The 26,043-nt window shown below is 34.8% G+C and overlaps 1 long non-coding RNA gene across 1 annotated transcript in view; it reads left to right on the forward strand.

The window, feature by feature from the left end:
• Positions 1–14,336: 14,336 nt before the first annotated feature.
• The window catches only part of LOC147584174 (uncharacterized), a 401,612-nt gene continuing 389,905 nt past the window's right edge, over positions 14,337–26,043 (forward strand). Inside the window, exon 1 of the long non-coding RNA XR_015252497.1 lies at positions 14,337–14,431. This is a non-coding gene — a long non-coding RNA (uncharacterized LOC147584174). The remainder of the gene's footprint in view (positions 14,432–26,043) is intronic.

Below are 26,043 nucleotides of genomic sequence, written 5' to 3' on the forward strand. Positions count from 1 at the left end.
AAATTGTAGGTTGTATGTAGATTATACGAATGTGGCGGGGAAAATATTCTCCTGCAAGAGGGCTTTCAACACCCCACCAAGCGCTTTTGTCAACGATTATTCCCATTAGTTATGTACAGAACTATAATTAATAACCGTCATTTATGGAATGTGCCTGGCATTGTGCTAGTCTTTTACACGCAATAATCTTTGTATTTCTCATCATGACACTAGAAAGTTGGAACTACTGTGAGGCCAGTTTTGCTAGGGACAGTATTGTTACTGAAGTCTTTGACGCCCTCATGCAGCTTGGCTTATATATCTAAATTATTAGGACCTTTGTGCCATGTAAGAATTGAAAAAAAAGGCAGAAGGTAATGGTAGATCTTGACTGAAGTGACTGACATGCTATTTTGAAAATGAATTCAGAAGTAGTTTTTAGTGTAGCTTCATGTATGTCCATACTTCTTTATGGGAATGATATGGAAAAGGCTGAATATAATCATTCTGAAGATTGCGATGTGGGGATACCTCTCTTCATATGGCTCATTCTTTTTTATATACTGACATGTATCTGGCAGGGAAAATTGGCCTGTGCTATCCTGGGAACATGCTCTGTTATTTTCTTGCCTCTGGCTTTGCTGAAAGATTTTCTCCTCTTTCTAAATGCCTTTATCCATCTTCTCCATTTGCCTAAATCTGACAAATTCTTCACAATAGCTCAGTTGTCTTCCTTCATCAAGTCCTGCCCATATTATACTCTATTAATTACTGATTTCAGAGCTCTAATTTTCTAAATGTTTTTAAAAGTAGTTAATATAAAATTAAAATTTTTTGAAGTATAAATTTGAGAAATAAAATAGAGACAAACAAAACAAATAAAAACAATCAATTTCAGTTTCACCAATAAGAGGGAAGTTGTGCTTATAATCTGCATGCATGAATACGGGCACATGTAAAGTTACATATATATGTTTGAGAATTGTATAACTATTATTCTGTATTTTTCTCATCTATTGAACCTTGTGCTATAAAATAAAATGCTAAAATATCTTCCATCTACACATGTTAACATACTATATTCCATCTACACATTCACATAAGTTTTATTAGTTATAAGTCCTTTATAAGGCATTCCAAATGATTATGTAGTAGGGCATGATTAGTTTTCTGTCTACTTACTGATAAAAGATCTTGAACAAATTACTTATTCTGTTATTTTTTTGTGAAACAATATTTAACCTATAGGATTGTTTTGAGGTTTAGATAAAATGATGCAAATAAGATATGTAGTAGTATCTGGCACATAATAAGTTTTCAAAAATATTTGTCATTGGTATTATTTGCATTGTCTTTATTTATTTATTCATACAACATGTCAGCTATGTGTCCAGAAATATGGTAGGTCTAACTTAACTTCTAGGAGCTTAAAATCTGTTTAAGGTATTTTCACTAGATAACAATATTTCCACAATTGACAGAGGGATATGATGGATAAGCATGTGGCAAATTAGAACAGCCAAGACTTTAGTATTAAAAATGAGGTAGTGATATAAAAAATTGCAGAGAACAAGATTTCCTATATCTCAATGGAGATTCATAATGAGCTATCCAAACTTGTAACCTGCAACCTCAGGAATTTCCTTTTATCTTCCAGATTCTATAGTAAAAAAGCAAAAACTAAAATAGCTCTGTCACATCCAGCCACTGTCAATTAATGCCTGGAACTGAATTAACTGCGAGAAAACCAATTCAAGTAACACGAGACTCACCAGCTGTCAGGCAGGGTTAGTCTCCTTGGAGGGACCACATACATATCTTGTTGCCAAGGAAAACAGCCTATAACATCATCTTTTTTTTCAGGGCACGGGTAAATTCCTGCCTCGTCCATACAAAACCTTCAGACCTCTAAGAGGCCAGAGGGTACAGATTAAAATTCATGCCTAGCAGAAATAGCTTCTACCCTCCTCACTCTGCTCTTGTACACCGTATTCAAAAGAGGATCCCAAGGACTAAGCTATTGTCTCAGCTCTGCATTTGAACTCCATTCATGTACAAGCATAGAGCAGCTAGTGTTTTACAAAGGGCAGGGTGGTTCCATTTAAAGTACTTGGCATTATCAGAATTCCTTGCTTATACCCTTTTTATGGGAGCCACAAAATGTTTCTGTTACATTCTTTTTTACCTTAAGCCTTTGTTGTCAGGTTGGGAACACTGTTGAATTCTGTTAAACAATGGGAAATGGGTTTTTACAAACAACTCTGCGTGTGTGTGTGCGTGCGCGCGTGCATGTGTCCCAAAGACCTGAAAAGCAAAGGAGACTATTAAAAGAAAATCTGAAAGCAAATCTGTGGGTTACTGGGCCCATCTGGGTCTTTACTGACTGTGTTCCACTGGTTTATTTGACTGGAAACACCTGTTGTTTTCTCTGCAGAGCTGTTGGGAAAAGAAGGTGTACAGCCGGAGCTTACTGATTAGAACATGTGTCTGGTGCATGAACCTTGGTAAGTCGTAGTAAAGCAAGAGTGTAAATACTGGAGTATGCATTCTTTGTCAATTCCATGCTACTTTTGGAAAATTGTTGGCATTTGTTTTTTTGCATTTGGCACTATAGACTATTTTAATAATGTTTACACTCTTGTTCTGCTCCCTATCTCAACAAGCTGTTAAGAGAAGCCACATTTAAACAAGCATCCCTGAATCTTTTGCTGCTACTTGAAGAGGATAGCAGGCTGTTCCCTAGAACAGTCTGTAAAAGATCTTCTCCAAATAAACTACTTTAATGCTAAGCAAAATGCCACATATGTAAAATAGGTAATGCCGGATTATGTAAAATGCTTTTTTTTAAAGATGAGGGAAAAGGACTTAACATCAAATAAATCTGTCAGCATGGGGAGTTCCAGAAATAGTTTTTAAAGGTAGTTTGAACTGCTTAATATTGCAATTACTATTTATTTCTTCAAATTAGCCTCCATTATCTTATGAAAGGATCTTAAGAATAATTTATTTGACCCTTCAGGGGCTTGTGGCCATATTATAAAAAGATGTTTAAAGAGTGTTCTAAGAACCTTCTAAAACCTAATTTAATCTTTGTATCAAACATTTTTACTTACTGCTTATCCCCTTCCAAACACCCAACAATCCAAATTTCTCAAGGAATCCTTTTTCTGTATTAGTATTAATGCATTGGTACGCAGTAGGGAAATTAGCCTTGAGTTATATGTATCAAGAGAAACAACAAAGCAAATGTACTTTGTTCTTAGCAAGCTCACTTAATCTCTCAGATATATAAAGATGAATCAGAAAACAATATGAACCAGCTCATCTCCTTAACTGCAAACATAGAATGAATGTTGAAGTAAAAATGTATTTTAGACAGTACCCACTTTAGACACTTCCTTTTATATTTGAGAAAGAAACAGGTTCAGAATGCTAAAACAATTGACCCAAGGCCCACAAGAAGGTATTTGGCAGCAGCTAAATAATCCAATGGAGCTTTGTACCATATAATTTTGCCTTTAAAGATCAAAGGCTAATACTTATCATTTAAACCTCTATAACAATTTCTAGAATATATCATTATGAATTTATTTTGGGGGGAAGCTATACATTTAGACCTGTGTGGTGTCTATTTATAAGACAATTTTCTTGCAATATGCTTTTATATTTATGGTATTTACACATCTGTCTTCCATAATATTGTTATTTCTTAGAGTCTGTTTAGAACTTTGACCAATCAACATTCTATTTAGTAAGATATTGAATCCAAAGGTGCATTGAAACAATTCCAACTAAGATGTGCTTTAGGATCTAACGTAAGGCAGAAGCAGTTAAAATACTTGGCAACTGACTGAACTGCTGTGCTTGCCATGCATGAAATTCCTACAGATAAGACAAAGTGTGCTTTGGCAAGATATTTTTTTTTTAATCACTTCCTCAAAAAAAAAAAAAAAAAGAAAAAGGTTAAAAAAAAAAAAAATTGTTGACTGCTGTCCATGGTGCTAATTGAGAACTTCACTGGGGAATGGCACCTTGCATAGAGTCAGCTTGTGAAAAGCCTTTAACAGATACTGCTTTTAATCACTATAATTATGGCAGTGCCAGGCATTTTAAGATACTAGATTCAACACCCAGAGAGTTCTCCTCTAAGTCAAATGAATTAAGGGTATCTGCAATCATTTAAATAGACACATTTGAATTTCAGGTAATTTTTAGGGAGAAATAATGGCAAATGGACAGTGTTGAGTTATTCTTTAAAAAGACAGACTTAGCCTGTAAGCTCACGTGGTTTATTTTAGCAATTTCAGAGGCTGTGTACTCAACTTCTTGTGTGAATTGTGCTTTTATACCATCCCATTTGACAATTAAAATGGAAAAATGTGGAAAAAGCCATTGTTTGTTTTTTTCTATATTGCCATCAATGTGCACTGCACTGAACAATAGTCAGGGCATGGCAAACAAAGACTCTGCCCTGTGGAGCTTACAATCGAGCAGCATGACACAATGCAGAACAATACAATTCAGAACAAGCATGTGGTGATTAACAACCTTTCTAAGTGGCATTCTTTGTAGAATAGGAGGGATTTTTTCTTGTTTTTTTTTTTTTTTAATAAGTCAGTGGGTGGGGGTAGAGGACGCACATTAATTGAGAAGCAGTTTCATCTATAGGGACTTTGACAGAAGACACAAATCAACTTTGGGTGAATAGACCAAGGAGGAAAGGAGATTAGGAGGATGGTATGATCAGTAATTAAAGATTTCAGGGCAGGATATCTCTGCAGCGAATGGAGAACTGGGGAGTTCCTGGAAATAATGAGTATAGCCATATTATAAAGAAGAAAATAGGAACCAAGGTTTTTAATAAAGAAATAGTATCTAGTATCTCAGGAAATAAGATAGGTTTGAAAGTATCCATGGAGAACAGATAGGGATGGGTGTGTGTGGTATGTGCTTCAAAATTTGAAAATTTAATTGGACCATACAGAAATTCTGGCAGGCATTTGATAAATGAACTCTAAGTTGGTTATTAAAGAAGATATAGTGACATTTAGTTAAAATTATATGCGGAAAGGTCATGAATCCAGAGCAGTGGCTGTGTGGACTCAAACATATTTTGGAATGTAAATCCATTGTTCTGTTCTATGTATTATATATGCATGTATACAACAAGGTAGAGCAATTACTGGAAGCAAGAAGGTGTGTATTTTCACTCTAATAATAATGGTCAATATTAATTGAGTGCCTACTATAGCAAGGTACTATTATCAACATTGCTTACATTCTCTCCTTGATTCCTCACAGCAGCTCTGTGAGGTAAGTGTTATAATTGTTACAAATTCCATTCCACAGATGAACAAATTGAGGCAGAGACTAAGTAGCTTCTGAAAACAGATAGTCTGGCTTCAAAGTCAGTACTCTAAGCACTATGCATAAATGCCTTTCAAAATCCAGATTTCCATGCTCAAAAAAAAAAACACCCCCGTCAGGGAATCCTCCTGTATTTTTATGAAGGTTAGAGAACACTTATTTCTTTTGTATTTCTGTGATCCCATATATCATTTTCTGTGTACAGCTTGCATTCTGCTGAAATTCACTATATGAATCAGTAGATTAGGATGAATAAAATGACATTGTGTCAAGTATAATAGATTTAATATCTAAAATTCTAGATTAAATATTAAGAGATTAGAAACAATATTATGAATCCACTCAGCCCCCATGAAAGAACAGAGTAAAACTGGTAAATAGACCATGTAATAAAGTTTGAGCTTCTAGAAAATATTTGCATTTATCTTAGCTTCATTACAGAAGGCCCCAAAGTAGCTATGGCAGCCTAAATTCACCAGTTTCATATCCAAATAAATTGTAGCTAAATGAAGACCTTAAGTAGCTTTCCTATTGTCTATCCCAAATGTAGCAATATCACAGGTGTTTCTTACTATGCAAAGATCCCTTATCTTTCTATTTTTTGTGTCTTTGTCACACCCAAGCTATCTCTTTATCCAAGGAGCCTTCAAAAAATTCTTGATTGTGAATTATTTTAGGTGATATTTATTTTAAATTTTTTAAATGTTTTTATTTATTTTTGGGACAGAGTGAGACAGAGCATGAGCAGGGGAGGGACAGAGAGAGGGGGAGACACAGAATCTGAAGCGGGCTCCAGGCTCTGAGCTGTCAGCACAGAGCCCAATGCGGGCTCGAACTCACAGAGTGTGAGATCATGACCTGAGCTGAAGTCGGAGACTCAACCGACTGAGACACCCAGGCGCTCTGGTGATATTTTATTTTAAAATACAGATATTTATTTTAAAATACAATACTAGAGCACCTTTTGTTTCAGATTGGAGGAGATGAAAACCAACTGCCATGGGAAACTTCTGCTATGCGGTTATTATGAAAATCCTAAAGGAAATGAGACTACTAGTTTAAGAACAGGAGAGCAAAATGCCAAGGACATTTAAGTAGCTTCTTTTCTTACTAAATGTAAGCTTGCATGATATCTTTGTTCCTTGAGCTTGAATAACAATTTTTCTTCTTGTCTTCTCAACTCCTAACAAGTGGTTCACCAAATAAACAAATAGGAATGGAGAACACAACACATTTTTTTTAAATGCTCTATTTGCACATGATTTTCTAAAATCCTAAAATGATTTTAAGCAGATATACATTTAACTTTTAACTGTAGTAATGTAGGCTAGAATTAATATAAGGAAAGAAAAAAGGCTAAACATTATGTTTTGCTTCAACTGATAGAGATTCAAATGTGAAAGGCCTAGGGTGATCGAAACTTATTGGCAAGCACTACTATCAATTTTTAGATCTTTCTTGGTTTCATTCTTCTTGTTTCTCCATCCTGTTTATTACTTCTGTCTCATAATTAAAAAGTTCATCAGATCTTTCCTAAATTTAACTGTAACAATAAAACTACCATGTCTCATTCCATGTAACTGTGGAGTCTTTGTCCCTTCAAACCTAAAATTCTCAGGAAAAGGGTCTGCATTTCCTATTTGCAATACATTCCTTTAGTTCCTGGTATAGAGGTCTGCCCTATCACTCAACTGAAATATCTCTTGCAAATACAATTAGTGATTCCTTTTTTTGCCTTTTATTTTTCCTAAATTGAGATATAATTTATTTGAGTGAAAAAGCAGAGACATCTAAATATTTTTTAAAAATGTGCACAATATATAAATCACAGATCTATATAGATATAGTAAACGTGCATAATTCCAGAACATTCGCTATACCACCTTACAGATGCAATGAAATAAATCAGAATGGTTATTCTCTCTGGGGGGATAAACAATGAATTTTAATTTCTTTCACTATAGATTACTTTTTCCTGTTATAGAACTTAAAATAAATGGGATCATACAGTGTGTACTCTTTTGTATCTGGTTTCTTTCATTTAAAAATATTTTGGAATTAAAGTGGCAGCAGAAGTTCATTCTGTTTTACTATTAGGTTCTTTTTATCAAATGAGCATACCTCAAAATCCATTCCCTTGTTTTTGTATATTTGGATTGTTTCCAGTTTGGGCCCATTATGAGTAAAGTTGTTTTGAGCATTCTTGCACATTTATTTGTGAACATGTTTTCATTTCTCTTGGTTAAATGCCTAGAAGCAGGATTGCTAATTCATAGGGTAAATCTATGTTTAATTTTATGAGAAACCTCCAATTTTCCAAGTACATGTACATTTTACATTCCTACCAACAATGAATAAAAGCCTACTTACTCCATATACTTACCAACATTAGGCATTTTCAGTCTTTGTGATTTTGACTCTTCTAGCATGTAGGTATAATATCTCCATGTGATTTTAATTGGCATTTTCCTAATGACTAAGGATGTTGAGCCCTTTTTTCTTGATTTTATTGTTCAATTGTGAAGTGTTTATTCAAGTATTTTCCCATTTTTATTGAGTTGACTTATTATTATTATTATTATTATTTGCTTGTAGGAAACCCCTACCTCATACCACATACATAAATTAAACCACAATGGAGTGTAAAGTGAAACATCCAAGTTCCCCAAACTGCAAACTTTTGGAAGAAAACTTAGGGAAGAAGCTTCACAACATAGGCAGAGATTTCTTAGAAGGGACAGAGAAAGAACTATCCATATAATAAAATATTGCTATATTAGATTTCATAAAAATTAAAACCTTATGCTCATCAATAGTCACCATTAAGAAAATGAATAGGCAAACCACAGACTGAGAGAAAATATTCACAATGCATATATCTGACAAGTTCTTGTAGGAAGAATATATAAATAACTAATGATCTTTTAATTATTAAATATATGGGCTTTTCATTTATTTTATGGCTTATTTTTCACATCATTTGGTCTGGTTTGACCACCCACTTCTTGAAAATTTATTCATCTTAGTTGTTGTTTTCCTTATTTGTTCATTTTGTTCTCACTACTTCATCTATTTTGGTCATTTTAACTGCTTCTTTTGGAATTTTCTTCTGATGTGTTATCCAAGATCTTTTTTATTATTATAATTTTACTTTTTGGGAAAAAGAAGCCAGTCTAATTTTTTTCCCTCAGTGGTCCAAATTCTTGCTACTCACAGTGTGATCTGTCAACCTGCTGCACCAGCATCTGTGAGCTCTTTAGACTTGCAGAACCTCTACAACTGACCCACTACATCAAATCTGCATTTTAACAAGATCCCCAGGTGATTCCTATATACACATATTAAAGCTTGAGAAGTAGTATTGTAACTTATATCTATGGTTTCAACTGTCTCCTCTGCTGATAGTTCTTACATATTTAGTACATGCCATTATAATGTGGTCCAGATTTATATCTCAGCGTGTTGAGTATCTCCAGATGGCTGATATTTAAGTAGGTATGTAAAACACAATATGTTCAAAAATAAACTCATTATCTTTCCCTTCTTTTATTTCTATATTTCAGTTAATGGAGAGGTGATCAAATAATTTTTATCTTATAATACTAATTACTATAATATTTGTTTAAATAAAGACATCTTACATAAAACTAAAATGGTGTTGCACTACTCAGTTCTTAATTCCATGTGGCTTGGAAGGTACAGACTGAGTTATTATGGAAAGAAAAGAATAAATGGCAGAAAAATTAATAATTATAGTAAAAATAATAAAAATAAATGGGGATAACATATATTAATTTCCTAGAAGAAAGATGATTATTTATGATCTTTCATCTTAAATAATTTTTGACGTCAACACTTAAACACCTTTTCCTTTATGCAGCTAATACATCAATTCATTTACAGGGAGGAATATAAAATGCAATGGATTTTGCAAATGCCTGTTGTATGATTTCAGAATATCAACAGTATTTTTATCCTATCAAAACATATCCATCAACAAAAACTAAAAATAAAAGTTATGTTTTTATTCAGTTACTCCCAGGCACCCAGAAAACAAGCTGTTAGATGAGAGGAGTAAATGCAAAAGGTTTGATTTATATTATGTAAAGACTATAAATTAATATTGAATTGCTAGTATTGAATTGCACATATCCCATAGGTACTGAGTCTGATGACAGTTAAATTTTTAGTGAAAATACTTCATTTTATCTCAAATGTCAGAACATCTTGATAATCATGTCGCACAAAGGAATTTTCCTCCCCATTTCTCTTCGGTGAAGATCCAAATTCATGCATTCTACTTTGACCAAGAAAGAATTTTCAAGTGACATTTTATACCACTGATAGCTCTGTCAAAAGTGTGGAGGGGGGAGATAATTAACACCATACTTTAGCCTGATTCTCAGCTAAATTCACAGCATAAAATATCCATAAGCATGACGGAAAGATGGTGGTTTCTCCATTGTGTTTAGGTTATAATAATGCCATCAGATAACAGTTATAGAGAACTTCTCTGTACCTCACATCATGATCATTATTTCATCAAATTCATACAACAGTCCTATGGCATTTTGAAAGTTATAGTGACTTTCTTAAGTTCTCATAGTTAGAGAAACCCTACTCAGGATTGCTGGCTAATTCCAAAGTCAATGTTATTAACCACTCCAACTTAAAGGGATAGAAATTTATCTTCATCTTTTTCTTTCACTTCTCCTATTTGGAGAAATAATAAAAAAGAGGAAAATCTATCCCCTCTGCACCTCTGGAGGGTAAATTTTCTGCTCTGTGGAGTCAGAAGGAGAGAATCAGTCAGAGAAATAATAAAAATGATGACAACTGTGCCAGTTCTATGGAGGAGAGGAAAATGAATCACTTCATGGCATCAGGGTGCATTTGGAAAGTAGGACTTTGAGTAATCCTAGGAAGAAGCTTTATTTCTGAGCAATGTGGGATCCTCTCTCATGGCACAACATGAGGCCAAAAAGTACCCACTCATTCCTAATAGGGGCAAACATCCGCACACCTCTCTCTCTCTCACTCTCTCTCCTTTCTCTCTCTCTCCTTTCTCTCGGCTTCAATGTTAGTATGGACCCCAAACTTAGTACTTGTACGACTAGACACATGAGTGTTTCCAGGTGAGAAAACGAATTTTTCACACATTGCTGGAATCCTAACCCTGAGCAGACACAGCATTCTCCCAGCATATAGGTTTTCTGAGTGAAATCAGTGCTGCTGACAGGATCCACATTTTCAATCTATATTCATCCACACAGCATCATATCTTCTTGGGGAGGGCATTGTCATACAGTTGAAGCTAATGTTCTGTCAGACTTTTATCTTGCTAGTCTATCATTACAATCCCAACTGAACCAGAAGGCCTCAGGGGTTTTCTGTTGCTCTCAGTCAATCAGTATGGCAGTTACCAACACACTGATCCAAAGGAGGCAGTCACTGCATGGAATTTCCACATTTGGCATCTTTTCTTCTTCCTACATAAGAAAGCTGGAATAATTAATTGGAAACTACTGAAAAGCATTAGGTTTGAAGTATTTGGCCGGGCTATGAGTTTCAATTAACATTTGTAAATTTCTAGCCTTCTCTCTAGCTGTTATATATATATTAAAATAAAACTGCTGCTAAAATTTAAAGTTCGGGAAAAGCTTTTCAAACTGTACACTGTTAACTGCATCTTCTTAAGGAGGTAGTATTTAGATTTTGAGAGGGAAAACGACTCTAATAATGTTAAATGCATATGGGACTATTTAAAAATACGTATTTTATATTATAATATGTACATTTCTGCATAACCGGGAGCTTCCCTTTCATTGCTCTTTTAAAATTTTTTGTGGGAATTATTCCAGATATATTATATATTTCCTGCCTTTTTAAACATAATACATTGAACATAATTTAACCTTATTCTAGAGAGCTCAGAACATCATTATAAATATGCCTTATTGTGTTATGGGATAGTGATGCTGTGTTGGATTCTATATAATGTAGTAAGTCAGGTCTTCCTATAGGCAAATTAATTTCTTTCTATCTTCAATTAATTAAATCTCTACATATGGTTATCAAGTTCCAATTATTTGCCAAATGCTATGTTCAATAAACATCAATAAACCAAAATAGACACTATCTTTGTCTTCTTGAATTTAGTCTAGACTGAAGTGGGTATAGATAGAATAAATACATGCAAAATATATGTAATTCAAATATAATAAATGCCAAGAAGATAAAGAACAGGATGTCATTATAGAGAGGAGCAGAGTTATCTAATTAGGTTAAAGAGTTAGGGAAAGATTCTGAGGAAGTAAAGTTTTTCCAATGATATTTTTAAAATTAGGAATTAGCTGGAGGAAAGGAATAGCTTGTACAAAGGGCTTAAGGTGGGAAAGACCTCAGAAAACCCAAAGCCTGGATGAAAGGTTCAAATTGCTATAGCACATTATGGGAGTGGGGTTTCAGAAGGATATCACGCTCTCTAAATGTTTTAAGAGAAAGAACTTCTAATTACTTCCCAATAAATTATTTTAAAATTTAGGGGGGAAAAGCTACAGAGTTCAGGACAATTTGATACAAAAAGAACTAAGTATTCTTAAGCATTAATGAGGATTTAGGTCAAATGCAGATATAATCCACAGGTTACCTTTATGTTTGTTATTCATCATCAAATTTTCCCTTAAGTTAATTGAGGATTCCCTATAGAAATTAAAATGAGTCTGACAAGGGATAAAACAAACAAAATGATTTATGCCAGTTTAAGCCCCCAAGTCATTGTTTCTCAGATTCCCACCTCATTAGACCTCAGGAATTTCTATAAAGGGATTATTAAACAAATGAATTGTTATTTTAGTTCCTGTAGCACATTGCTGATGTGAAAACAGTTTATATGTAAAGCAAAGTAAGTTATGGTAAATTCGCATAAGGTTTAGTATTTTAAAAGCCAGCAAATCTCAGAATAATGGAAGTGTCTCTGGATTATTATTAAAATAAAGAATAAGATGAATAAGATGACTTCCTCAAAGAACTTCCATGCTTTATTTTATTATACCATACCATAGAAACAATTTTCTTCTTGAAAAAAAATGATTAAAACAAAAATATATTATGTTTATCATTCATTTGAAATACCAATACTTAAATAAGCATGTAGAAAATATTTTACTTCCTGGGAATTGATTTTCTGTTGACCTAAAAAAAAAAAAAGAAAGAAAGAAAGAAAGAAAAGAGAGAGAGAGATTCTTAAGATTCATGGACTGGTTCTTAAATTCATTGTAAGCATTGAAATTCATTAGCCCATTAATGACATTCAGTATGTGTTATACATAATATACCCATAAAATTGATCATTAAAACTCAGAGCAATAGAATTTCATACTAGAATGTATGTGTACTCAAGACAAAACTAATTCTAGTGCTTGCTAATACCAGCATTATTAGAAAACCTTTTCCTTGTTTTACTTTTTAAAGTAATTAGAAATTTGCTTAAAAATCCCCACTGACATGAAATGTTAATATTGGTGCAATTAATGAAATGCTAATATTTATGAATTAATTGGCAAAAATCTTGATGAAAGGAAGCTAACAAAAATCATTTATGCAGAATCTACCAGAGGACAAGATTTGTCCTTGGTGACTTGCTCATTTTGCTTTCAGATTATTAGTTAGTAAAATAGTCAGTGATATTTCAGCAAATTCTTAGTTGAAAGAGTTCTCTAAGACAAAGTTAACAAGCTAGTTTTTAACATAATATGTTAATTGAAAATATTGGAGGTGATATTTCTCAGCCACTAACTTAGATATGCAGGAAAATAATGTAATTCTTGTTTTCTATGACTTTCTATCTTGAGCTTCCATTCTTCTTGATGGTCAAACATATATAGTATTAGTGTGCTCCATGTCGCCTCAAGCTATTTTAGAATTAAACTAATAAATACTGTATTTACTGTGCTCTACTCTTACCAGCATTGCCTCTAGATGCACCTGATTTTCTGGAGTCATATCAGTATTTGTTCAGCTTCCTTGTTTCAACCTATGTTCTATTCACAGTGACATATTGTTGTCTTTTTTGGCATCTTAGCATCACATCTGAAATTGCTCCCTATCTTCCAGCTCTTAGTGTCACAGTGTCACCATGTTTGGTTCCAGAAGAAAACAAATAGCAGCCCCCCTGCCATGTTACATGGGCTGGGGCTAATTTGTTTAGGCATGCTCTATCCTCCCAAACTATCTTGGTTCTAAAAACTCACAGCAGGGTTGGGTGCCTACTAGGGCATATAGGCCCAGATCCTGCCTAGTGTCAGTGATCCTACAGTCTTAGAGGAGTCATAGCTGAGGTAACCATCTTGGCAAATATTGTCACAATTTTTTTTTTTTTATTTTTCTTTGTGCTGCCTGGATATCAGCCTTTGTACACTAATAAATCACAAACTGACACTATTTTTTTCTGGCCCCACCACAGAAACTTCTTTTGGGGGATTGATATAGCCTTCTGAAGGTTTAGGCCTTTTGCTGATGCCAAAAGGCCAAATAGCAACTTGGCCACCACTTCACATTGTGTTGTTATTATATACTTTCTTTGTCATTGTAAAACTTGAGACTAAATGTAACTTAGGAATTTATTGATGAAAGCCTATAAAAAGGGAGGAAGGAAGGAGGGAATAACATTCACTTGTGATAAAAAAATAGGCCTTTTTACAAAGGCTTTAACATAAACCCCATCCCCCAAAACATCATTAAATTTGGGGATAGCCAGGGTAAAAAAAAATAGAGAAAGATGTCTCCTATCTCTACTTCTTTCTTAAAAACACACTTCCTTTTTTGCAGTGTCCCATGTGTTTAGTTCCAGCTTTAGATGTTGAAAACCTTGTTCTTTAGAATCTTTCTCTGTAGAGTCAACCAATTTATAGCCATGAGTCAAATGTAGATTTCAGCAAGGTCCTCTAAAAATAAACTCTTATCACAAATGTACCCAAGTTATTTTGAGGTACAAAGCAAGTCAGTGGTGAAAACTATTTGTGTCAGGCTGGCTACTGTGTGATCACTCCCATGGATGTGGGTTGGGCCATGTCGCAATTAACAGGTAAGATGAAGAGAATTTGGGAGAATTTGCAAGAAAGTTAATTACTCAGACAAGGGATTCCTGTGAAGAATAGAATTGGCACAAATAGACCTGGGATGTGGTGAGTATGGCAGAAGGAGTGGGTTGCACCTTTGTTGTAAGACTAGGGAATTTGCTAGACTTAGGTTGACAATTTTCAAGGTCTCTTTTAATGTTCCACAGAGGCCAAAGGAAGGGGCATGCACCAGCTTTCCTATCAGCTTGTTTAGATCCGAGGCTTGGGGCACCTGGGTGGCTCAGTCGGTTAAGCGTCCGACTTCAGCTCAGGTCACGATCTCGTGGTCCGTGGGTCCGAGCCCCGCATAGGGCTCTGGGCTGATGGCTCACAGCCTGGAGCCTGCTTCTGATTATGTGTCTCCCTCTCTCTCTGCCCCTCCCCCGTTCATGCTCTGTCTCTCTCTGTCTCAAATAAACGTTAGATCTGAGGCTAGGAGGGAAGGAGAAACTAAGGCTTATAAAATGTTAGTGATTCAACATCAAAAAATGGGTTCAAACTCTACTGCACTGGTCTTTCCCTGCTGTATGAGAATGCCCTGGTTCCCCTAACTCTAGCAACCAAAGGCAGCTTCCTCCCAGAACAAATGAAGATAAAGCAAAAATTGCTAAGAGAGCAGGCTGACTAAACCAATTAGGGAAACAAAAATTAAGAATGCCAAGGTCTGGTTCCTTCTTTCCTTTTGTACCTATTTCCTGAGGCAAACGTGGGATTATATAAGAGCAGTGGCATGCTAGAACCTTGTGACCCTCCAATATATATTTTCTAAAGGGCTAGAAATTGTAGAGTATAAAAAGTTCTTTTATTCTAAGATTATTCTTCTAAGATTCTGCTAATAGAGTGATAATATTTGTAGGACAGAAACAAATATAAACACTACAATAGATTTCAAATTCAGGCCTCCAAGTATGTTTTTCTTTTTTCTTTTCCTTCCTTCCTTCTTTTTTTCAATGAGTAAGTTCCTATCTATGTATCAAACCAAGTCCTTTTTCAGGTGCTGGGGTCTGTTAGTAAGCCAGAGAAATCAACTGTCCTTATAGAGTTTGTTTTTTATGGGTGGTGACACAATTTCTTTTTAAAAAAGAAAAACAAAACAAAACAAACAAAAAACAACAACAAAACAAAACCTATAACTTCAGACCTATTGAGTTCTGTGAAGGATATTGAGTGCCTAACCTAGCCTGAGTGCAAAGGAAGGCCGCCCTTGGGATTGATGGTTAGCCTGAAACCCAAAGTACCAGCTCAGAAAGTCTTTGAAGAAGACTGGGTGCAGAAGTTTCCATTTTCTAATTTTCTAATTTTAGTGGTTATCCAGCATTATATTTAATTGGCCAGATAGAAATAGGGCAAAAATTGAAATGGGCCTCTCTGCCTCTGTAATGAATTAAATAGTTTTCCATAGCATTAGCTGTAAACGACACTACTGAACTGACAATTTCTTCCTTGTTTGGGCTTTATTTAAACTTCTGAATGGCATTGAGAGGTTATTAGAGATTAATCTTCAATTAGGTATTCTGATAGCCCAAGAAATTGTCCAAGGGTCCCTCTGGCCATAGTTTTTTTTAGCATTAAAGAGATATTGAATTAATAATATTTTGCCATCTCTCCAGACCTTTAAACTCCTGTGACTGATGTCCAATCATTTAGCCCACTTAAATAGAATGTCACACTGTGAGTCTTCCATTCTGAATAGGTCACCATAGGCTAGTGCTCATTAGTGTTGAGTGTCCATTTCAGAAGCTGCAACAGCCACTCAACCCCCATGTTTTAAGAAAATAAGTAGAAAATTATTTTGTCACAAATGGAAGGTTATGAAGACAATGCCATATGTCAGTACTATTGTGACTGAAAAATGTCATCTAGGCTCTATAGTGCTGTATAATGCTCCAACCTAAAGCCATAAAATAAGATTGGGTTAGTGAGTGAGGCTCATGGCAAAGTTCCCAGACCTATCCAGAGAGTTGTGGACTGCACAGCATAGTGTTCAAAGCCCAGTGTCGAAAGCAGAAGGGGCTGGACAAGACAGTTTTGATTTATGTGCGATTCTCATCCACCAAACAAGACTTGAAGGAATTAATCAAGCACTTGCAGTGAAAATTTAAAGAGAAACTTTGGGAACGAATAACCTGAGAAGAATCTCCCTTGTTCTGTTACCCTGAAAAGTTAAGGGTTTCTTTTCATTCTCTTTTACAATTTTTTTAAAGCTTACATCTTTATTAGACTATGAGAACATATATTATCACTTAGGAACTTATTTTTTAATTAACTTTTCCCTTTCTTTACCTCGTTTCTGTAACTCCATTACATATACAGACTTTGTGCACTTTACTCATAATAAGACTCCTAAAGGTATAAATTAGTGGGCTTGACAAATTATAATTTCAAAACTGGGAATTTTTAAGGAAGAAAGATATGGTGAAAAGGACACATTAATTAGTTTGGATTATATTACTTTGTACACTTCTATTGTTTTTGACTCCCAGCATTGCTTCCTTCTTTTTAAATTTTTTTAATGTTTATTTATTTTTGAAAGAAAGAGAGACAAAGCAAGCAAGGGAGTGGGAGAGAGAGAGAGGGAGGGAGGGAGAGAGAGAGAGAGAGAGAGAGAGAGAGAGAGAGAGAATGAATCCAAAGCAGGACCCAGGCTCCGAGCTGTCAGCACAGAGTACAACATGGGGCTCAAACCCATGAACCATGAGATGATGACCTGAGATAAAGTTAGACTCTTAACCGACTGAGCCACCCAGAGGTCCCAAGCATTGCTTCCTTCTTGTAGGAGTTCTTCAATTTGATTTTCCTTTAGGCAATTACATCCTTTCCTCATTCCCACTTGTGTGCAGTTTTGTAGAATTGTCAGTGGAGATAACTCACCTTCCAGAGTGAAGGGTGGATAAACATGTGACCCAAATTACACCAAGAAATTATTCTCTTACATCTATATTTAGAAGGGATGTATAAGAGAGGGAAAATGGTTGTCTCTGATTCATCCCTATATAGAAAATTAAATAATTCTTATTAGTTTCTTCTTCCTTACATTACTGAAGCTGCCCTGTATGTAACCTATACTTACTAAGATCTGGTTGTAATGGATTCCTTCATTTTGGAAGCTATTCTATTTATTTATAATACATTCATGTTTAAGCAAAAGTAATTCTTTGGGTTGTAGTCTAAGAACATGAACTGATACTATGATATCAAAACCTTCATTCAACCAGATAACTAAAGAAATAATTACTTGGCCAAAGACATTAAGAATATAATAAATATATCTGATTGTGTTATAAGGGAATAGCATGTGTTGGGGGGCTTGGGGCATTGAGAACAACTAGTGTGGACCTTGAATTTGGGAGACCTTAAATTCTAGACTCTGTAATTTGCTGTGATATAGTACAAAAGAACAGAAAAAAGGGAAAACCCAATTTCTAGACTGTGTCCATGACATCTATGGCGTTATACCTTGATATCTGTGAGTTGCACTTATCTTATCTCTGAGGTCATGGAAATGGGCTGGGTTATCTGAAGATTCTGTTTAGCTCTATAATTGTGTAACTATGTATTTTTTTATTTTTTTTAATGTTTATTTATTTTTGAGACAGAGAGAGACAGAGCATGAATAGGGGAGGGTCAGAGAGAGAGGGAGACACAGAATCTGAAACAGGCTCCAGGCTCTGAGCTGTCAGCACAGAGCCCGACGCGGGGCTCAAACTCACCAACCAGGAGATCATGACCTGGGCTGAAGTCAGACGCTCAACCTACTGAGCCACCCAGACACCCCTGTAACTATGTATTTTTATTCTTTAAGCCATGGTGAAATGTTGGAAGTTTCTGAGCAGAAGGATGACATAGTAAAAACCACATTTTAGGATCAATTATAAAAATGACATTTGTGTAGTCAAAAATGAAATAGAATATCTGAATTATTCTTTACTTATTAGTTTTAAGACAGGTTTGTGAAATGCTGACCTTTACAGCAAGAAAACTACTTAGGATTAGTAGTTAAAGTCCAAGGCCAGTCAGTGAAGGGAAATCCCGATCTAACTTATTAGGTACAAGTTTTATCTGGGGTAAGGAAAATTCATTTAGGAAAAGCAATGCTAGTGAAAATGAAAAAAACAGCAAGAAACTTTAACAAATTCTCTAAGAGGATATTTATCACTCAAATTAACAACTGCCTAATAAGCAAAAGTAAATTTATTTTGATTATTTGAAACAATTTTAAATTGAGCTTATAACTGACTGTGTTGGAATGTTGAAAAGATATTTATTCATTTATTTATTTATTGTAAGATTATTTATTTTGAGAGAGACAGAGGCAGCCTGAGTGGGAGAGGAGCAGAGAGAGAGAGAGAGAGAGAGAGAGAGATTCCCAAACAGGTTCTTCACTGTCAGCACAGAGTCCAATGTGGGGCTCAAACTTATGAATCATTAGATCATGACCCGAGCTGAAATGGAGTCAGACACTTAACCAACTGAGCCACCCAGGCATCTGAAAGGAAAGTTTTTAAAATTCAAGCATACATCTGATCTCGAAGCCTCTCACCAATACGTTTAAAAAAATGCATGTGTATAAAATATGCAGAAAAAACCCACAGAAAAAACAAAACAATGAATTATTATAAAACCAACATCCATGTGACTATCACTCAGATCAACAAACAGGTCATGAGCTATACCCTGGAAGTTCTTTCTACCTTCTTCTTCCTCATCTCCAAGGGAGACATTATCCTGACGTTTATTGTAATCACTCCTTTGGTTGTACCATGTTTTTTCATGTAATCATAACTTATTTTTGCCTATTTTTGGGGGGGTTTTGTACTAACAGAAATATATGGAAAGTCTTTTACTGTGCTTGACTTCTTTCACTTAAGGTTATCATTGTGAGATACATCTGTGTTGTGGGAAGCTGTATCTCAATCAATTCAGGTGCAGTATAGTATTACATCATGGATATGCTGAAATTTATCTATTATTATATTAATGGGTGTTGGAGCTGTTTACCCTATTGACTCTAAATCATAGTACTATCAACATCCACATACATGTTTCTTTTAAGCTCATGTACTTGCATTTCTACTGGGAAATTTTTAAAGGGTGGATTTCCATATAACATAACTATGGGTTAAAACTATATAACTATGGGTTATATGTATGTTGCATGTATGTTCAACTTTAGGAGATAACATATTTTCTAAAGATATTTTAGCAAGTTATACTCCAACCATCACTGAATGAGAGTTTTCATTGATATGCTTATTTGACCCTTGCATATAGTTAGTATTTTTAATTTTAGCTATTTTTATGCTTGTGAAGTGTTTTTTCATTGCGATTTTAATTTGCACCTCCCTAATTAATAAGAGGTTGAGTACGTTTTTTTTTTAAGTTTATTCCCACTTTTATATCCTCTTTTGTGAAATGCCAGTTCAAGTCTAATTTCCTATGTCTTTGGTTGATAATTTTCATTATTTTTGGGAGGTTCAAAGTTTTATCTGCTCAAATATGATGGCTGTCTTTTTCTCATTCTTAGTTTTCTAGATCTTCTTACTGTAAATTTCATGGTTGTTGTTCTCCTCTTTGTACTTTCCTTCTTTGTCTCTCTGCTTCATTCATTATTCTGAGTTATCATTCAGTTCACTAATTCTTTTGTCACTTATGTTTAGCCTGTGCTAATCCCATCTGCTGAGTTCTTAATTTCAATTATTTTATTTTTATGTTCTAAAATTTCCACTATTTTTTTAAATTTCTATGTCAATATTCTGCTAGTAGTCTTTTATTCTGTTTGAACATATAGAGTGGTTACTTTTAAATTCTGTGTGGCTACTCTAGTATCTGGACCATGAGTAGATCTGCTTTTATTTTTTAATATTTCTGCTGATTTGGATCATGTAATTTTGGATCATGTACCTGGTTATTTTTTTTTCAATTTTATTGGGCATTGTTTTTATAAAATTATTTGTAGAAATAATTTGAGGTCTCTAATATCATCTTCTTTCAGATAGGATATAGGTTTTCTTCCTAACCTGGGAAATGTTGGCTTTAGCTTATTTGGAGATGAGCTACAAGTACCTGAAGGGGTCAATTTTTTTATTAAGTTTATTAATTTATTTTGAGACAGACCGAGATGGCACAAGCAGGGGGAGGTGCAGAAAGGTGGGGGGGCGGGGGAGAGATAGAGAGAGAGAATCCCAAGCAGACTCCACACTGCCAACACAGAGCCAGATGTGAGGCTCGAGCCCACAAAACTGTGAGATCATGCCCTGAGCCGAAACCAAGAGTCGGACGCTCAACCAACTGAACTACCCAGGTATCCCTGCCTATTTCTCTTTTAAACCTATTCCCAAGATGTAGTATTTCAGTATCCTCCTCAAAACAAGGGAGATTCCTTAGGTTTCCTTTACCTGGAAGCTTAGATATTAATATCCATCCATCCACTTAACCCAACAAGGCTGCAAAAACAATGATCAGCAAACAAGTAAGAAAAAAAAAAAAAAAAGGTGGCCTCAAATTCCAACCTAACCTCCCTGAACCTTTATCTTCCTGGCCCAGTAATTATTTATTATTTTATTAGGCCTTGCATTTGCTTGAGCAGTTTTTAAATATACACAGAGATGTTAAATATTATAAATATATGTGTAGTTTTTTTACTTCAGTGGAGGACTTCTCCAAAGTAATATGTCATTTCTGAAAGTGTAAATTCCTTATTCGGTTCAATTCATTTTTTATACTGCTACTATAATTATAATTTTAGAACAGACCTTTCATTTCATCCATTCCATTCTATTCCATTCCATTCCATTGAGGATAACGTTTAAACACCTTAGCTCGTAATTTGTAGCTTTCTGTAATGTAACTTTAATCTTATCTTCCAACTTTATATAATGTCATCCCTACCACATGCATTATTATTCTAAGGCTATGAAACTACATTGTTCCCCAGTGATGGGACAATCTAATGTTCTTATGCCTTTTCTTAAGCTGTTTCTACTGTCAGAGTATGCTTTCAATGTTTGGTGGTAAAATCCTATTCATCTTTCTAGACAGCTTTAATGTCAGCTCTTATGTGAATGAAGGTGCTAAACCCATCTCAAACATGGACACAAAAACACTGCAGAACTGATCATTCCCTCCTCACTTTCTAACATGATTTCTCATGTAGTTTCTCAGTAAACCACACTAACCTGTTTCCTGAAACTACCCTACTTCCATACCTCCTACCTTCATGCTTTTGCTCATAATAATCTCTTTGCCTAAATCTCATGCCTCAGAGATATTCCATTGATTGTTCATGGCCCACAAAAACTGACTTAATACATCATTCCTGCTTATTCTGTCTATACCTCACTTTGTCCATACATCAATTATAGTCATTTGTTTTCTAAATTACTGGTCACATGTTTTTCTTCCTGGAGGAAGAGATCATCTTTAGTTTATCTTTTTTTGCCCAGAATTTAAAATAATAATTGATGTATTCATAATATGTCATCCATGTACAATTAATATGTGATTGATACAAGAGTAAATGCATAAATGAATGCATGAATACATATAATGTGTCTCTATTTCACTAGTTATGAAATAGTTTTCCACAAATGGCTTCAGAAATTCAGTTTATATAATGGACCCAAAGTTCAGGTCATCACATTTTCATTTTTCATGATAGTAGGGGAAAATGGCAGGAATTAATAAAAGCCAGGCACAATTCCAAAACCTCATTTAGTTGGTATTTTATCTTGCTTCCACTAAAGTGTGACTAACAAATAGAATGATGCTTTATTCTCTCCATTTGGGTTTTGCTTGTTAGCCTGTAGTGGAGATGTTATTGAGCTGTGAAAATGTTGAAAGTGATCATCTCCAAACAGCAGTAGACATAAGAATCAACTCAAAAAATTGTTAACATTGCAGATTTCTGACCCTAAGTATCTGGTTCAGTAGGGCAGTGTCGGAGCCCAGGAATAAGCATTTTATTAAGTGCCTTATGTAATTTTGTTTCAAGAAAAACTTTTTTAAGAGATTGTATTAGTAGGCTCTAGTTTCCATCAGCCATTGGCCTAAAAATATGCAAACTATTGGGCACAAAGGTAAAGCCTAAGTAACAAGATACTAAGCTCTAGAAAGCTGAATAGAGCTATCTCAACTCTATACATTTGACATAGTGAGTAAAATGAAACTACATCTTTCCATATCTACCAGAAACCAAAGGGGCGTAAATACCAGGCAATAGTAGTGGTGGAAGAGAATTTATCAATTGCCTTAGAAACCAATTAAATATTACTTAAGAAAAACAACAAGTCAGAAGGAGACACAAACTTAAATTAAGAACATATGTTATCCTGAAAGGTATTTCTCCGGGCTAAAATCTACCCCAATCCCTACAAATGATTTTCTTCTAATAATTCCTTTCACCCTATTGTCTGCCTGCTGTTCTTCTAAATGATGATACCTAACAAAGATTATAATCTGGCAACTGGGATTTGACACACCATGAAATTGTTTGTGGACTAGATGGATGAAATATTGAGATTTTGATCGACTCAAAGGAATTTATTAATTTATTTCAGAAATATTGTCTAACCAAATAAATAGCTTTATTTAGTGCTTTGAAAATGTCTTTTGATTTGTTTGTAATGGGGCATGTCAGTACTTTTTAACAGATGGCTTCTCAAGTTCATGACCTTGAATGGACTCATTTGGTCAGAACAAAAAATACACAAGCTTTTGTAAGTATGGGCTAACATAATACAACCCATACACCTAAAAAGAAAAAGTATTTACAATTACAAGTATGAATATGCAATGTCATTTTTGCTATCTTTTTCACCCAGATTTTTACAGTATTACATTCAAACTATACCTGTCATTTTGAATTAGAAACATGTGTCAGTATTTGGAAAGAGTAACATGTTAAAATATGGGCCCAACTCATATGCTGTATATGTGAAGTTGTTAGCATATTCTGGCTTTCTGGATCCACCAAGTTGGCTATTATGGAAACATTAATTGGAGTATGTGGGTGTGCTCTGATTTGTTTTTAATTTATTTATTTTGAGAGACAGAGAGAGAGAAAGAGAGAGAGAGAGAGAGTGCACATGGGGGAGGGGTAGAGAGAGAGGGAGAGAAAGAGAATCTCAAGCAGGCTCTGTGCTGTCAGCATGGAGCCTGAAATGGTGCTCAAACTCATGAACTGTGAAGCCATGACCTGAGCCAAAGTTAGATGCTTAACCAACTGAGCCACCCAGGTGCCCCTTATGATATATCCATAGAAATGACATGATTGGCCAAGAAAGCATATTAGGATTCATATGTTTTAGTTATGAAATGTGATTCTCCATGGATCTCAGTTTTAGCTCTGCTTATTATTTTAGTTCTTTAAAACTCTAATGATTAGCACATTTAGATATCAGGTGTTTTAATCTGGAGCAATGTATTTTATTATTTTTTTTATATTTTTAGGGGTTTATCATAAATTAAATGCAAAAGGGGATTGAGAAAAAAAAAGGTTTTGTGGTTGTGTCACACAATTTATCAAAATAAATAGCAAACTCCTGACTTTTGATGGAAATAATCGCTATGTATTTTATTTCTACCACCAATTATTTAACGAGTAAGGGACAGAGACTGAGTTGTAATTGTCTTTCTTCCAAAATCCAAGCAAATATACTACTAAAAATGAAAGAGGATTTTGTTGTTGTTGTTGTTGTTGATTTTGCTAAGTTTTATTTGGGGACTAAATTTCTTTTCACTAACAGCAGTGGAAAACGAAGTGCTAAAAGGGCCTGAGAGAGGGAGATTGAATCTGGAAGTGATGATCTAACAGAAATACTCACTTGAGAATTTTAGACAGGCATCAAAACCTGTGGGAACTTCTAAGAATGATTTTGGTTTACATATTACTGTGATGTTCCTACCTTTCAGCTGGCAAATATATGTGTATTATAAATCACAGGCCATATTAAAAATCCATTTCACACTGGTATTTACTTAGTTATCAGGGCTATATTAGCATAAAAAGAATGACGTTTAAGTTTTCCAACCATGTGTCCTGCGAAATTGTCGTTATAATCATGAGAAGCGACACAATCACATTTACACTGGGCAGCCTGGCATGTGCACAGTGCCTGACTTGAGATGTGTTCAATTAAAAAAAATGAGTGATGTTCTGAAGGATAAGACTTATTTTTGTATTGTATCTGTCAACTTGTTCTTGCACACAAATGCTCTTTCTTCCCCTTTATGTCTCTGTCCTACTATATAAAAGGATTGATGTAGGTAATAAACCTGACCTACTTCCTAGATTTAAAACTGCATCTGTCGGTAACTTGCTAAAGAGTTTGATCTCTGATGAGCTAATCAAGGCCTATACTGTCACCCCAATAGGGCACACATGGAGTCATAAAATTGTTTCACCCTGTTATGTGTAAGTTGGAATAAAAAGGTATTAGCACAATGTCAGCACAAATGCTTCTAGAGTTCTTTTCCTTAAAGGAACTGATCTCTTCCTAAGACACAGGACCAAAACGAAAAACAGGACACCTAAACCACCATTATCTATGTACTTTCTTATAGGAAAGTATACACAGACATTTCTCAGGCCTGATGGGTAAGAATAACAGGAGGACATATATGATTTTTAAAAACAGGCACATTGTAGTATACAGTCAGCAGCTTCAAGAAACCAAAGAAATGCTTTAACTGGCCTTTTTGGATACATGACACACATCACTTCTTAAACAGAATAAAGCTCCTATATGCAAGTGCTTTTTATTTTATTTGTTATCACTTCTTAGATGAAATACCAGTGGACTAACTGGGATGCTGGCTAAGCTGGATCCTGAACCATGATCAAAATTAATCATGCAGTCTGGGATTTAGTGACAAGCATTCGAATGCCACATTGAAAATGGCAGCATCTGCTTAATACCATGAGCCCATCAACATTGATGTATAACAGCACTAAGATAGGAACGGTTTTCGTCTGAAAGTAGAATAAGTATATATGTGATCAAATGATGAAGAAAATGAGTGTTAAAACTGAAGTCGTTTTAGAAATTGTTAAATCGTATTATTGAAATGAAATGGTTTAAGTTGTTGTTCCTGTTTGAAAGAAGAAAGTGAACTTGTCAACTCAACCAATGAGTTTACTGATTATAAATACTTACCTACATTTGGTTCAACTTCTCAAGTATCCATAGAGACACTTAGACGGCAGCCTACTGTGTATGTTACGCAAGATTTGGGTAATTAATAAAAATGAGGTGTTAAACCAGTAACAGGGAAGGAATTTAAACTAACCTTCTGCTCTACCCTTTCATCCTCCAATCTTAAATCAACGTATAAGTTATATACTTGACAATAAATTAAATGCTTATGCTGCAGACAAATTACACATCAGAAACAAAATAATGCATTTATCTTTTTTTTTTTGTAAGCATAAACTTAGTTCAAAATGGGAAATGTGTGCTTTCACTGTACAGTCAGTTCTGCTGTAATGCAACATATACATTTCTAAAAATTACTCTGCTGTGCAAAACCACCCAGTAAAACAGGGAACTTATAGGGGAAATGTGGTTAGGGTACAGCACTC

The sequence above is a fragment of the Puma concolor genome, chromosome A1 (assembly GCF_028749965.1).
Source record: "Puma concolor isolate L17-30 chromosome A1, mPumCon1.1.hap2, whole genome shotgun sequence".
NCBI classification, from domain to species: Eukaryota; Metazoa; Chordata; class Mammalia; order Carnivora; family Felidae; genus Puma; species Puma concolor.